General features: G+C 38.7%; 1 long non-coding RNA gene across 1 annotated transcript; it reads left to right on the top strand.

The window, feature by feature from the left end:
* The first annotated feature begins 3,199 nt into the window (after positions 1-3,199).
* On the top strand, positions 3,200-7,029 carry LOC136677544 (uncharacterized). The gene is made up of 3 exons (XR_010796365.1): positions 3,200-3,272; positions 3,565-3,933; positions 5,764-7,029. It is a non-coding gene; the product is annotated as an uncharacterized lncRNA (long non-coding RNA).
* Positions 7,030-16,948: the final 9,919 nt, after the last annotated feature.

Here is a 16,948-nt window from a genome sequence, read left to right as displayed (position 1 = left end):
AAACGACGACAGAGGAAATTAAACGACGGCGGGGGAACTTCGGAGACAGACAGAAAACATGACCGACTTGACATAGAACAATGGCGAACCAACACGACTGAGACCACGACAAAACAAAGGAGAAATGTTCGACAAACAGGACGTGAGACAAGAGGGCTTAAATGCTAAACACAAACGAGACACACCTGAACAGATAACGAGGGGACAGGTTAACAAATGACAGACAAGGAGGCGGGACAAAGGCGAGACTAGAACGTAAACAAACATAGCCATGTGCTGAGAAAGAGCACATGACCGGGGAAAACAGACACGACGAGACGAGGACGTGACAGTATAAGTGCTCATCGCTTGTTGTTATAACACGTCTGCAACAGGGGGCATTTTTGTTTTGTTTTCTTCTATTTGCTGTCTTCAAAAGTGATTTAAATTGTCTCCATGCAGTCTGAGGAACTGGTCACCGCAGTAAGAAGTCCCTTGTGGCAGGTAGTCACGTGACTCCATCAACTCTTTTGTGCGCTGCGTTTATATAATTACATTTATATCTATACATAATTACTCAGTTAGTATATTTACCTAGGCTTTGGGTAAATCTCCCGTTTGTGAAGTATTGTTAACCATTCTGTTGCATACTGAGCGTTATCTTGTTTGTGAAAGCTATCCCGTCTATGACCTATTCTTACGTTTCTCCTGACCCTGTCTTTTGGATTCGGACCCTTAGTGTTGGGTGCTTTGTGTTTCTGACCTCTGCCTGTTCATTACTATTCTCTACACTTTCCCTTTGGTTTTGACTGCATTCACCTTACGGTGTGTTTTGGATATAATTGTACTTTAAACTTCACTAAAGTAAACCTGTTCCTGCTGAAAACCCTTGAGTGTCTATTCTGTTTGGGTATCCTGACATATCTACTCATTCTGTTATTTTGGAACTAGTAATTTGGAATAAATCACTACATATTTTGATTATTAAAATAAAAAAATATATACATAATTTATGTTATTATTGTGTAATAATGCTGGGGGTGTAGGAGTTATCAAGGAGTGAGGGAAGGAGGTAATTGCCGGAGACTTTAATCAAAATAACCAAAATGAAACAAGAGAAAGAGAAGCTAAACACAAGGGCAAAACACAGACTAAGTGCTAAACTAGGGTGACCAGATGTCCTCTTTTACCCGGACATGTCCTCTTTTTTAGACTTAAAAAAAATGTCCAGGCGGAATTTCACAAACGTCCGGGATTTTGTTTTTCTAGAGCTTACATAGAACTTCGAGAAGTTTTGTTCACAAACTAGTCCCGACCTCCCCTACTACAATTGGTTCGCTTGAGTGAAAAGGGGGCGTGGTGAAGTAGCCTAAAATCTTCGGATTGGACGTCTACTGTTATTGGTCGATAACCTTCTCTGTAAACATTTAATTGGTCAGTCTGCACGTCAGTAGTCCTTGTTTACGTCAGGCAAAGCTCATGTACTTACTCTCATCTGGAGCAGCTATGCCGAAACGTAAATGTAAGTTCTCGGATGAATTAAAAAAGAAATTCCCATGTTTTGTGTAGCAAATAAAGGTGTAAAGGACCCCCCCCCCCAGGCGTGTCCTCTTTCACCATCTCAGATCTGGAAACCCTAGCTAAACACAAGGGTTAACACAAAGGCTAAGGAGCTAAACAAAAAGGACTAGGCTAAACACAAAACAGGGCTAAACACTAAACAAGGAATCTAGACATTAACCAAGGACTATACATAACAAAGGGACTAAACACAGAGCAAAGGCTAAGGAACAGAGACATAAAGCACCAAAAGCAAACATATATACAATGACCCACAAACAGGAAACACTGACAAGGACTATATAAAGACAGTACAAACAAGAAACAGCTGGACACTAATTAAGACACCTGACACTTGAAACACATGGGAAGGGTATCACATGACCAGGGAACAAGCAGGAAGCAGACACAAGACAGGGGGAAACATTCACATGACAAGGGGAGCACAAACAAGGAACAAAAACAGAAAAGAACACAAAACTAAGCACGTTACATATTGACACTTTTCTAATACAACTAAAGAATATTTCTCTGAGCTGCCTGATTGAATTCTAAAAACATAATAAATGTGTATTTAAATTATTATTAAAACATGAAAATAAAAGTCACTAATATGAATGAACCAACTGTGTCAAATTATAAACAAAACACATTAAACACAAATATTACAAGTTATAATACTTTTAAATTAGAAGTATTTGATTTACACTACCCTAAGTATATACATTTATTTCAATTGTGTTATTCATTCATTGTCTGTAACCACTTATCCAGTTCAAGGACGTGGTGGGTCTGGAGCCCACCCGGAATCACTGGGTACAAGGCAGGACTCAGGGCGACACACACTCACACATTCACTCACACACGGACACGTTTGAGTCACCAATCTACCTACCAATGTGTGTTTTTGGACCATGGGAGTAAACCGGAGCTCCTGGAGGAAACCCACGTGGACACAGGGAGAACACACCGAAGAGACAGTCACCCGGAGCGGGAGCCTGGAGCTGTGTGACTGCAACACTACCTGCTGCACCACTTCAATTATATTAGAATAGTATAAATAATAATAATATGACTATATTGAGTATACTATATTCAGTATACCTTTGGTGTAATTTAAATTACGTCAAAGTAGTGATTTATTACTAACTAAGTTGTTCCATCAGGACGAATTAAACATTCTTGTGGCTGTGCAGGGCCTGTATTCCTGATCTTTTAAAACAGTTATTTCTATAGAGCGTACACTCAGTGAAGATGTACTGTACCTCTAATCAATGATATATCTAAAAGTTTGTAGGATAAAGGAGGATGAGCTATTTGAGAAATGTATATTTATATTGTTATTAATATACGAAATTAATTTATCAGGTGAGAACCACTCTCCCATATTCAGGTTATTAAAACACACACACTTTTGTGGCAAAGGAGGGGGAAAAAAAAGACTTATAGAAATAATCAGAGGTATTTCAATGATGACCTCAATGATGATGTTTACATGTAACGTCCAGTTAGACGTAAGCAGGCCTTTTATTTTCTGAAGAGTGTAATCTGTGGTCTATCTATAAAAGGGCCACATTTTGCTTCGTGGTTAAGGAAGGAAACGCTGGGTGGGCTTTAATATTTGTGATGTGCTGTAAGCCATTTATAAGCCAAGTCCATGACCAAGAGGACGTATCTACTCATCGATATGAAGTTCATTGGTGTTCTATTTATCACCATTTACAGTTTTGTAGGTAAGATTCAATTGTACATATGTTTAGTTATTGTAATATATATATAAGTATAAGTAACTATAAGTAATATAACTAATCATTATAAGGTTTGTAGTGCTTTATTCTATTTTGGATGATAGTTTGCAGTGTGTGCCGAATCAACAAGCTTTAAGCTTTAAGGCTTGTTCTTCGGAGTGGATTTATGTGAGTCCTTTTCTCCAGCATCAGTGGAAGGTTCAGTGTAAACCAATGTAACAGAAAATTGCCATGCTTTTCTTCTTCCATTCATGTATATCCTACCAATTTATTTTAGGTGTTGATGGTGCTATAGAAATGGATGATCCAAAACCTTTAACTGGCTATATCCAGAAAAGTCTCACAGTCCCCTGCACATTTAGAGTTATACCAGATCAACCAATTAAAAGTGCAACTGTAATTTGGAGGAAGGATCAAAATTATGAAGGTGTTCTCCTCTACCAGTGTATAAGGAACAGTGACTTATCTGGGAACTGCAGCAGCACAGTGGAGCACTATTCTTTTGGGGGAAACCTCGATGAGAAGAACATATCCCTGAAGATAAATAATGTCACACCGAATGACGCTGGATTATATTTCTGTCGCATCGAACTGGAAGAGAAGGTGAACTGGTATTCATCAAAGCAAATTCAGCTAACAGTGAAAGGTGAGGTGAATATTTTGCTTTAAAATGTTGCCACACGTCCTGTTCACCACAACGGTTCAATGTTCAGTTTAATGTATACATGTATACAAACACTTTAAAATGATCACAGTCTATTATCTGTTACTTCACATTTAAATGACCTTCACTGAATCAGGTAAAAGATTTATATATTATCTTCACTTTAAAACAGATATTTTTAAAGATAAAAACACCACTTTAAAGACATTACACCATTGCTAAGTAATACACTACTGTTCACCAGGAATTCAGTCATTATCAGTTTATAAACATCTGCTGTTTTTAGGACAAATTTCCAGTGTCTGAATAAAATTAGGAGAGTTTTATAAAAGTGTTGTGTCGCACTCTTATCTTCTAAGTCGTTTGGACAATGTTGGTCAGGACAACTTTCAGAGGTCAGTCTGTTTCTTGACTTGACATTCCACAAATATTTAATAATAGCATACATTTTAATCAGATTACAGATCAAAACCCATGTTTAAATGCAAGAGTTTGGGCCTTAACAAGAGTTATTTATTTTCATCACAAACGTTACCGGGTATGGCTTGGGTTCGCGGTTGGTTTCTTTTCCTAGTAACTGCTGTTAGGTTTCTGTTTTATTTTATGGACTTAATAATAGCTTTTTTTCAGAATTTCCGTCTGAATTTACATGGCCAAATTTGAACGATTATAACTTTCTAAATATTTGGAATAAATGAATATAGTTGGGTTTTCTTGTAAAAGAACACTTTAAAGTAGAAAAATATGTCGTTTTTTGAATCTAAGAATGTTTACATATGCTTCCTATTGACTCCTAAATGCTATAGAATTTAGACACTCATGGTTTTTGGGGTTATTTTACACTAGAAATGACTTTAGAGACATCAGCTGGGATCCACAGATGTATGTAGAACGTTACCAGAATAGGTTCTGAGTGTTTCAAATGTGTTTATTTTGATTCAAGTCTAAATAGAGGATCACATGTGGTCTCTCATAATGTTTTTGGGGGGTAAAAAAAGAATAATGTTTGTTTTATGAATTACTACGAATATACATTGCATTGTTTATGTTTGGGTCATGAAAAGCCATTCTGGATAATATTAGGAGTGTAACTGTGAGTCCTTTTTGAATAATTGGGGTAATAAATCTCCAAAGTGTCAAACATTGCTCCATTACCTTGAATAAGGCGTTAAATGAATGGTTAAATTGTATTGCATGGTAATGTTCATTTCCTCTTATAATACAGAAGATGAAAAATGTGGATAATTATTATTTTTTTAAATAAGGATTGCACATGGTTTGCTTGAGGCAGATTCCTCATTATTTTTCTTTCTATTATATAAATTACACCACTCCAATGGAACGAAGACAGTTCCAGCTTTCAAATGACACCTTCATCATGCCTATGTCTTATAAAATATGAAAGTTATGAAGCAGAGAATGTGAAAATTACAAGTCTGTAAACACTGGTGTTTCAACAGAGCCACTTCTCATTATCAGTATTATTCTTGCCTTTGAATCCTGCTGATCTCTGTGTTCTGTTCTTGTTTCCATTTAGTTTTAGCTCTAGTTTTTTCCTGATTTTATTTTTAGTGTTTTCTTAGACTTTAGTTCCCTCTGACGTTTTAAAAACAGGTTTATCTAAAAATAAATGATATAGTTCTTTATAGACCCCTCTTAATCAAATAATACATGTAAAAATTAATATGAGAGTGATTATAATACACGCATTGAAGTTAAATTCAGAGCTATGATATTTCTGATATCTATCTCTACAATATAGATATCTATCTCTCTGTCTAACGTTGTGCCTTGTATTCTGTCTGTTTCCAGTGGCCAGTGAACTGAAGCGTATTTATTTCCAGACTAATGGGTCTGGGCAGCACTGGGTGACATGTGAGGTTTTTGGTGATCCTCCACCAAAAGTGAGCTTTACCCAGCCCAAAAACAAGGCTTCACAGATAACTGTAGAGTCTGGCAACTTCACAGCTTCCTACTCTCTCATTGCCTCCAGCAACACCAACTACACATGTCAGATAGACGGAGAGAACAATCCAAGCACACTATCAATAGACAACCTGGAATCTTCTGAATGCCCAGAAAACTCCAAAAAAATGATTTTAAATGTTCTTACACAGATTTCTTTGTTCATATTTCTGTGCATATTCTAATGTAAATTGTCACTGGAAATGTCAGTATTCATATGATATTATTATGGAATGAGAAAGTCATTGTTATCAGAAGAAGGTTATTACTATCACAGTGGAGTGAAAACTTTCTCACATAATGGATGAGTTTAATGAGCACAAAACCTTTACCCTTCTAGAAAATTCTTTCCAGTATATTCCCAGTATTTTTATGGAGCTCAGCTGCCTTGTTAGTTTTGATTCAAGTTACTGAGTAAAGGACTGTTTTATTCTTAAATGGAGGAGTATCATCTGAAGATGGACTTTTTTCCGATGCTTAGTTGCACTGCTTGCTTGTCCAGTCACAGCTGTGGACGTCATCAGGTTTTTAGAATGAGCAAGTGTTTACATTGAAAAATGTTGCCCAATGAACAGATGACATGCTTTAATGTGTTTTAACACCAGCCATCAAACAATGTCCCTTAGACTCAAGTGGGAGACCGTCATTTATAAAAGCTGTAAGTCAGAAAGTACGCTTCTTTGGAAATATATAGAGCGGCTGGCCCAGCGTTAACGGGCTGTTGGACATCACCGGACATTAACCGTCACCCTTAATATGCCATTGGCCACCAACTTAGTGGCGTAACCAGGCTTAAAATGATTTTTTTATTAGCTTGAGAGCCTGAAGTGGTTTAGAGTATAGCGTTGTGTAGAACTTTATAAATAAAACATATAAAACACACACGGCTAAGTGAAGACCCACAGAACGTGGTGATTTCATTATTAACCGTTGACTTAGTTGATAAAGTGAAAGACAGCCATCGCTAAGAAATGCCTCCCCTCACTGCCCCCTGCTGGTCATCCCAGCGCATTTTCTTCCAAAATCGCCTTATAATTATATTATATTGTTTAATAATTATTACAATAAGCATCATCATTTGAGCACTGCTGATTAATTTAAAATAAAAATGTAATGAACAACTGCTTTTTGTTTTCTTAATGTTCTTGAAAATGTAAACTGTGTAATTGATATACATAATTTATATGTTTTAATGCATATAAATTCATAAATAAAGTATATTTTTGACTAAGAATTTAAACAAAAATGTCATATTAAACTTTGTTTACTACTTTGTTTAAACTTTCCTGTGTTTAAAGAGTGTTAAGGTTGGTTGGAAAACTAGGGGGCGTATTTTCACAAAATGGCCTGGAGTTTTAGGGCCACAACGGTAAAAAAAAAAAAAAAAAAAAAAAAAAGATTCCGAGATTAAAGTCAGAATTCTGAGAAAAAAAAGTCAGAATAATTCTGAGAAAATAAGTCAGAATAATTCTGAGAAAAAATCTCAGAATAATTCGCTGCGTATAATGGAGCAGACACAGTGTAAAAGAGTAGAACTCTGGCGCCCACGAGGCTCCATCGTGTTACGGCTCGGACTCGTACAAAAAAGTAAAGCCTTTATGCATCTCAGTCAGGGGCTGCGTCATGTCGTGTGAATGCGTTTAATAAATAATTCATGCATAAGGCTGTAGTTTTTTGTACGAGTCCGAGCCGTAACGCGATGGAGCTTCGTGGGTGCTGGAGTTCTACTCGTTCTGTATCCATCATTTTCGTGATCATTAATTGTATCGTGAAACTACATGCCATGGGTTCGTGCACTGATTCACGGTTTAAACACTAATCACACTGTGGCCCTGATGTGGAAGAGAAGAGTGTTTATTCCTGAAATCTATACCATAGCATAACTTAAGCAACACATTGCGTTCCACAGTTACACTGTGTCTGCTCCATTATACGCAGCAAATTATTCTGAGATTTTTTCTCAGAATTATTCTGACTTTTTTTCTCAGAATTATTCTGACTTTTTTTCTCAGAATTATTCCGACTTTTTTTCTCAGAATTATTCTGACTTTTTTTCTCAGAATTACTCTGACTTTTTTTCTCAGAATTATTCCGACTTTTTTTCTCAGAATTATTCCGACTTTTTTTCTCAGAATTATTCCGACTTTTTTCTCGGAATTCTGACTTTAATCTCAGAATCTTGTTTTTTTTTTTTTTTTTTTCAACGCTGTGGCCCTAAAACTCCGTCGTACATAACAAATAATAATAAGTACTAAGCATAATTATTGTCACAGAAAACGTGTGTAGTAAAACATGTGTGCCCTTGGTCACTGAGGACTCTTAAATGTGAGATTTAAGGACCACCCACACTAGCCACATCCTGACACAGCATTCTGGCTCTCTCTCTCTCTCTCTCTCTCTCTCTCTCTAATCAAGTCAATATGTTTAATGTTAAATCTACTGCAGGACACTGTTCTTTCACACTAAACTCCATGGTTTTTAAAAGCTTGTATATTTTATTTTTGAGATCTACCTATATTGGTGTGTCTCATACAGTCATCCAGGCTGAAACACTCCCTGACCCCAGTGTAAATGAGCAAGGTTAAACATGCTATAGGCTGAATTTGTAGTTGTACGTGAAAGTGACAGTTTGCATATCTATATAGACTGGAGGCTCTGATATGTTAACTGTGTTAATATGTTTCTTTTTTAACCCTCTCTTTTTATTATTTATTTATGTATTTATTATTCAGAACAACACATACTGGGCAGCACTGTGGCAAAACAGGTACTGCCAGTGTCACACATTTCCAGGGTTGAGGCTTGTCACTGTGAAGTGTTCCCTTCACATTTGCTTGGGTTTCCTCAGGGTGCTCCGGTTTCCCCCTACAGTCCAAAAACACGTTTTTAGGTGGATTTGCTGTGAAACTGTCCACAGGTGTAAGCGTGTGTGTGACAGTATTAGTGTGAAATGCCCTTTTCTGGACTGGCACCTTGTCCAGGGTGTGTTCCTGTATTTGTGCCGTTGAATCCAGGTACTAGGCTTTGGACCCGCCGCGACCCGGAAGTGGATAAAGAAAATAAATAAATGACACACTTTTTCTGAAAGTGTAATTGGTTTATCTACATTTAAAAAGATCCTCCTCCACAGAAACAACTTAAAAATATGGGAAATGTTCGCATAGTCGCTCAGCAGGGGGCGATAAACCTCGTCGAATTTGGGGAGATAAGAACTTGCTTAAGATTTGCCCATCCCTGAGAAATATCTCAGTGACTGGAAGTTTTATTTACTTCTGGATGTGAAGAACGGGACAAGATGTGTTTTCAAACATATCCAGGTATGTGTAGGCAGGGCCGCAGTTTTACAGGATCCAGGCTTTTTTTGAAAGCTGCACCTCTGAGACAACAGACCTACTTTCCTTTTGGAAAAGTGTGGGCAGAGCAGGTGGAGCAGCATTAATGACTATTCAGACAGGAAACCATCAACACTGTCATTTCCCATGCCACTCCTTAAGCAACGACAGTGTCTTGCACTCTTAAATATACATGTCCCTAGATGAGTTTATTGGCTTGGTGTACAGTTCTAGGAAAATAATTTGGATACTGTGGAGAATCTGTTGAATTTAAGAAGATTATCTCACACCACTTTATTAAAAATGACTCTGCTGTTGATTCAGTTCAAAGAGCCAAGAAACATTTCTTAAAAGGACACTAGGTAAGATTTGTTATTTTTGCTCTTGGGCGGCCCCTACAGTTGTAGAATGTAATTCATTTTTGCAGCACTCTACTGAAATCAAGGGAAAGGGTGAGATTTGGGGTGTATTCTACTCAACTCCAAAGGTTGCAATGTACAGTTTCTGCAGTACTCAGAGTGGCAATAACAGAGCAGCGCAATGAAGCTGTGATTTTAAAGTAAACACTATATATTTACTATCAATGCAAAGTATAACTGGAACCTTTTTTATTTATTATTTAACACAAAAACTCTTCTGGACAATAACAATAACCATTTAATAATAAGTCTAACCAAATTCAAAATTGGCAGCACGGTGGCGCAGCAGGTAGTGTTGCAGTCACACAGCTCCAGGGGCCTGGAGGTTGTGGGTTCCATTCCCCCTCCGGGTGACTGTCTGTGAGGAATTGGTATGTTCTCCCCGTGTCCGCGTGGGTTTCCTCCGGGTGCTCTGGTTTCCTCCCACAGTCCAAAAACACACGTTGGTAGGTGGATTGGTGACTCAAAAGTGTCCGTGGGTGTGTGTATGAGTGAATGTGTGTGTTGCCCTGTGAAGGACTGGCACTACCTCCTGGGTGTATTCCCGCCTTGCGCCCAATGATTCCAGGTAGGCTCTGGACCCACTGCGACCCTGAACTGGATAAGTGAGACTACAGATGGTCTACATACTGTAATTGTAATAGTACAAAGTGCATGGTCAGTGGATAAAACTGACAGATAAAATGTATAATGAGTGTACATAAAAAGGTAATTGTAATGTTATGGCTGATCTATGTGTTTAAATATATATAGATCACTTTTAGGTCATTCATCATTATATACCAGAGCGTATGTCATGTTTGAAGGCTCGCTATTGGTTAAATTATGAGTGATACATGTTCATTTCCCAATGTGTTTCCCGCTCCTGATTTTTAGCCTTCAGAAGAGGAGATGATGAAATCAGCAGTGCTCAGACAGGAGGGTGGTGACTTGGCACAGACACTTGCTCATCTTACTGGAGCTCAGATGCTTTTGTATGACTCATGTGTTCTGATTCCAGCCCTAAATTTTCCTGCATTCTTCCAAAAAACACAAAAGCAGCACAAGCGTAAGGCGTCCTAAAAACAATGTTTATGCTTCAGCCTTAAAAACATCACATTATCTCTGAGGTGATGATAAAAATGTAGAATACAGTATATGTCAAAGTGTATTCACCCCTTCTAACGAGTGTTTCGTCCACTTGAATGTGTACACACTGCTGATCCCAGGTATTTAACTGACCTTAGACACCATAGTAAAGTACTGACTAATAAATTGTATAAACAAAAAAAAAAAAACACAGAGAATCCTGTGCCAACCTTAGGCTAGAGTTTATTCTATGGCATATGTAAGGGGGAGCCCAGGAGCAAAAATGCTAAATTGCCCTGTCCAGAAACCAAGAGGGGAGGGAGGATGGTGGTTTCCTACACTCCTGCAAAAGTTACATAGTGCAGTTTCTGCAGTGTTGGGCCTGAGGTAGCGACAACAGTGTCTCTATTCTCCTTATTACTGGCCAATGAAGCATTACAATGATTTTGAAGCAGCAATTTTAAGGTAAAGGTTTTAATACAGTGTGATACAGTTAAGGGTAGATTTTGGACAAACAAAACTCCTGGAAACTTTTTGTATCATCCTTCCATCCATTCATTATCTGTAAGTGCTTATCCAATTCAGGATCACGGTGGGTCCAGAGTCTACCTGGAATCATTGGGTGCAAGGCGGGAATACACCCTGGAGAGGGCGCCAGTCCTTCACAGGGCAACACACACACTCACACATTTACTCACACACTCACAGCTACGGACACTTTTGAGTCGCCAATCAATCGTGTGTTTTTGGACTGTGAGAGGAAACCGGAGCACCCGGAGGAAACCCACACAGACACAGGGAGAACACACCAGTCACCCAGAGCGGGAATCAAACCCACTCTATTTGTATCAGTGTACAGTAATTTCAAAGCGATCTGGCTCTAATGTACAAAAAAGAAATATACACATATAACCTATCCATTACTTCATAACTACACTTAACGGGCTAGGGTTAGGATTAGTCTGTTTGTTTTTTAATCACCCATTAGAGGTGTCTGGAGACCTTGGGCCACACAGCATACATTATATTTGTAATATTTTCATAGATGAAACCTTGAGTGTCACATAGGTCTTATGTACATATTATTTGTCAAATGTAATGTAATGTAGTGCAGGGTTTGACACATTTAGAGAGCATACTGCTCCATACACTGTAGCTGAAAATCCAGGTGGATTATATTCTGCCCATTCCCACTGAAACAATGTGAGGACTGCTCTGTGGTAATATACTGTAAGGAGCATTTAAACCTACAATTAGCCCCGTACACCAGAAGCCAGTAGAGATAAACCCATTCCCTTGGACTATGAATCAAAGCTATTATTGCCAACCTGTCCTACCATGGCCTGGACTGTAATCCGCACACAAACAATTCAATAGCCTGAAATAAGTGGCTGGCCCACAATGTTTCCTGCATCAAAAGCACCATGATTAGGCGTTGGGTTTGTCAGACGCAGCTTATTGTGAGCGTCTTGTGTAATTTTCATGCTGGCTCTGTGCTGAACAATGCTGAACAGTGCTGAACAATGCTGGCGGCATCTGAACAGCTAAGGGTTTCGGGGACGGAGGACCGTTTTAAACCACACACTCAAATCTGCTGTTTATTCTTCATCTATGAATAAAGAGTATGAACTGAAATGTTGAAAGGCAGTTTGAATTCAACGCACCGTGGAAAAGTCCAGCGTGTTCTCCGTGTCTTTGCCACAATGCGGAATTAGGGAGAGGTGGAGAAAACACATCTGCATTTTGTCTTTGTGCATGAAACTGATCACTGCTGTCATCTGTGATCAATATTAGCTATTATAGCTATTTTTTACATTGTGCCTATATTGAAATGTATTACATTTAGAGTTAAATTCTGAATAGGCAGGTTGTGAGCGTAAATGCTAAACACAGCTAAACACTAAACAAGGAATCTAAACATAAAACACAAGAGTTAAACAAGAAGGCTAAACACAGAGCAAGACTAAACCCAGAGCATTAAACATAGACCAAGGCTAAACATAGACCAAGGCTAAACATAGACCAAGGCTTAACATAGAACATCAACCTAAGATGCATACAATGACCCACAAACAGGAAACACTGACAAGGACTATATAAAGACAACACCAACAAGAAACACCTGGGTATTAATTAAGACACATGACACTAGAAACACTAGGGAAGGGTATCACATGACCAGGGAACAAGCAGGAAGCAGACACAAGACAGGGGGAATCAGTCACACAAACAAGGGACAAAAACAGAACAGAACATTAAGCACGTTACAGTGAGTTTCTGACTGATTGTTTAATTGATTGATTTTGATTTAAAAATACCATCAAAGTACACCATGAGTTTAATACGACATGTACGCATTACAATGTAATAATAATAATACATTTTATTTGTAATGCACTTTACATTTCAAGGAAATCTCAAAGCAATAAAAAATCCATTAAGGAACAAGTAAATAATAAAAACAAGATAAGTAAAGATGCAGTAGAGTTTTTAGTTGTTTTTTTAAAAAGACTTTTTAAAAAGATGTGTTGAACTACTATTAATGAATGTGGAAGTTACATATTCTGAGAGTAGAGACATTATGTTTGGACTCACACTCAATCAGCAGTAATCAAAGTCTCACACACTTGAAAACCCAGGTTCCTAAAAGCTTCATGACTTGGATATAAGGTTCTTGAAAAACACTTTGATAAGTATAGAGCCTTTACATTAAGTGGTGGTTCTTGAGTCTTGCAAATATTACATAATGAAAGGCTCTATAAAAACCAAAAGTGCTCACAAAAAGCCTTTTCTGGCACATTTATTTTTAAGAGTGCGCACTTTAAAAAGCACAGCGTCATGTGTTTACCCCCCTGGGTTCCTACCACCTTAACGTTATTGTTTACTAACATGTCAGGTGGTCTTTTTGTGTCTCTGCGTGGGTTGCTGCCTTCAGCTTGTTCGGAGCTTGTGTTGGACTTGGTTTCTTCGTCTCTAGGCGCAGTAACGAGTTCCATATGCGGGTCTTTAAGCTGCTTTTTTCCTCTTCTCCCCCAAAGCACAGAAATGTTTTGCTGGACTGAGAGGAAAGGCAGCGAGAGCCATGGTACACTTCATTTAGAATTCAACAAGGCTGCCTCTGTTATGTCCTGGGCAGAAGGCCAGAACTTCCCACCTAATTCTCTAATACAGCCGCTGGTCAGCGTGAAAAAGGTACTTTGGTCGTGTTTGGACGGCATTGTCTCGCCATGGTCCACACACAGCAGCAGCTAAATGCTCAGCGTCCACTTTGTTGTGGCTTTGTAGGACTCTGACCTTCACACTTGAGAGCAGAAAACAGAGAGTGAGACCAATGGGCCGCGGAGAGAGGGGAGAACCCCTCAGTCAACAGCAGCACAGAGGGCTGTTAGTGTGTTTGTTGCTGTGTTTAGTGAAAAGGCCTGGCCTTCCAAACGGCACATTCCACAGCCACTCGCTGGGTCCTCGGTGCTCGGTGTTGTTTTGGGAGCTGTTGTGGAGATGGCTGTTTCAGAAAGAGGAAGAGGAAGGCCAAACACAAACAAGCCTTTTCTCAACACAGTCTCATGAAAAGCTGAGGCATTCAGGCCTTTCCATCAAGTCTACCTGAACTGTTTAACCTCTTAAAGGCTTACACATGTACACTTCATTTATTAACCCGTTAAACTCTTGGCTTATCCAGTTATTTCTATGGTTTATGATATTGTGTCCTTTTCTATAGGTAAGAGTATCTGGAGAATGCTGGATTTTAAGTGGTTAATATTAAAACTTAAAACTTTTTTAAATCACCACCTGTTTCAGCCACTAGTTAGTTCTCCCCAATCACACAATGGAAGGGAGAAGGATGACACATACCTGAGTATCTAAACGTTTGCATATGAATGTAAACAAGGTGCAAAATAATTATAATATTTAACACAACTGTAACTGAAAAGCCTAATAAAAGAGAGAGAGAGTGACGGAGGGAGGGAAGAGAGGAACATCTGGGTCTGCTGGCTTTGAGAAACACCACCAGGAATTCACTGCAGCTCTACAAAGAGTAAAGTCAGCAAGCAGACTTTCGGGAAGGGTAGTAACTGGAAGAACATCTCACTCTGTTTCTGTGTGTGTGTGTGTGTGTGTGTGTGTGTGTGTGTAAGCATACATGTGTCAGTGTGTATTTTATTCTTACTCCCATTGTGCAACCCATAGCATGTTGGGAAAGTGACGGTAGGGATCTGACGCAGTTGGACTTCACTTTTTTGGCTGACATCATGTGAGGGGTCTCCATTCACATTTTGTTCTTCTCTGTTCCCATTCTGTTCTGTTCTTAATTCTCTATTCTGAGTCCATCTGAGGCACTACTCATCAGAATAGAACCAGGAAATTGCCCAAAAGTTACAGAAAAGTGCTCAAAAGTGGCCTGATGCCTCCTGATAAAACAGGAAAGTTGTCAGCAGTGTTCTTTTTAAAGCTTTGACAATGTATACAAATTGTTCACAATGTTTATACATTGTACACAATGATTACATTTACTTTACTGAACATTACAGGTGTTCACTTTTAATTTTCAGTCTAAATAACCATATAAGGTGATCATGATTTTATATTATATTTCAGGAGACTAACTGCATTACTAACTGCTACAAAACTAAATACATCGAGTTACAAATTAGTAATTCAAACAGTGAACAAAACACATAGCCACGTACAAACAACACCCATTTTTTTCCCTCAAGCATACCATTCCACCGTAAATGGGGTGGAGCTTCTGAACGTAAATAAATCAGTGAGAACAATGTGTTCCCACAGTCGACGATGTCCCCTTTAAAATTAATGCCTAAAATTATGGGTAATCACAGTTCTCTCTGTTTGTATACATTCAGAAGCTAAGCATCTTTGAAGATCTTTTAAGAACGATGTGTTTTGGAGGTAAAAACAGACTGCTATTCATAAGTGGATGAAATTTAAGTTGTCTTTAAATAGTCTTTAAATTTTTATTCACTGTTTGAATTACCACAGTAACTCATTTGTAACTCAGTGTTTAGTTTTGTAGCATTTTCGGTAATGCAGTTAGCTGTCTCCAGAGTTTGGAGACATTTCCACCTCAAAACAGCAAATATAAGTCATTATTATTCACCTATTCACCTAGGCAATATCCTCATTTGGAGTTCTCTAAATTGACTAAAATACTCCAGATGCCTCTGCCATGAGCAGAGAGAAAAAGAGAAAGCCTAGCATACCAGACTGAGACAGTTTTTTTTTACTCCTTTATAGACACTAGGGCTTACACATTAGACAAGTTTCCAGTACAGACTGGAGGAGCAAATGGTGAGGACACACAAAAGTGATTTTTAATTACAGTCGTGAACGTTTCCATTAAAGTGCTTTTAATCTGATTTTGTTGGTTCACCAGGTCTTGCACATTTTTCTTCTTACTGAATATTTTTAGAAGGGTGTGTGGTGTGTTCACTTATTTGCTTTTGATTGATTGATTGATGGGCGGCACGGTGGTGCAGCAGGTAGAGTCACAGTCACACAGCTCCAGGGACCTGGAGGTTGTGGGTTTGAGTCCTGCTCTGGGTGACTGTCATGCTCCGGTTTCCTTCCACAGTCCAAGAAAACACATATTGGTTGGTGGATTGGTGACTCCAAAGTGTCAGTGTGTGAGTGTGTTGCCCTGTGAAGGACTGGCGCCCCCTCCAGGGTGTATTCCTGCCTTGCGCCCAGTGATTCCAAGTAGGCTTCAGACCCACCGCGACCCTGAATTGGATAAGTGGTTACAGACAATGAATGAATGAATGATTCATTCATTCATGCATGCATCTGTATCCACGCCATCCTAATGAAGGTCAGTGTGGGTCCAGAGCCTGTCCAGAATCACTGAGCGCAAGTCTTTTTCTTCCTTTTGCAAGTGATTATTTTGTATTTTATATTTTCTCAAAATATCTCTTTAAATGTTGGTCTCTGACTTTCGCACACAGTCTGCTCATGTGTGTGTTTGGGTTGGAGGGGTAGTTGCTGAATCAGCTTCTCTCTAGGAATTTTCATATTTTCTAGAAAGGAATTCTTAGAAATAATCCTCCTTACTGAAAGCTGGCATGGCAATTTATAGAAATTCAAACAAACTAATAAAAGGACTTTGGGCAGGCTTGGGCTAATGGTAAGAGACAGGGTCCTGGAAGGTTGCAGGATCGATCCCCAGGAACATCCACAGCCCCTAGTGTGTGTGTGTGT

The sequence above is a fragment of the Hoplias malabaricus genome, chromosome X2 (assembly GCF_029633855.1).
Source record: "Hoplias malabaricus isolate fHopMal1 chromosome X2, fHopMal1.hap1, whole genome shotgun sequence".
NCBI lineage: Eukaryota > Metazoa > Chordata > Actinopteri > Characiformes > Erythrinidae > Hoplias > Hoplias malabaricus.
The sequence above is the reverse complement of the archived record's forward strand: the minus strand, read 5'-3'. Positions and strand labels throughout refer to the sequence as shown.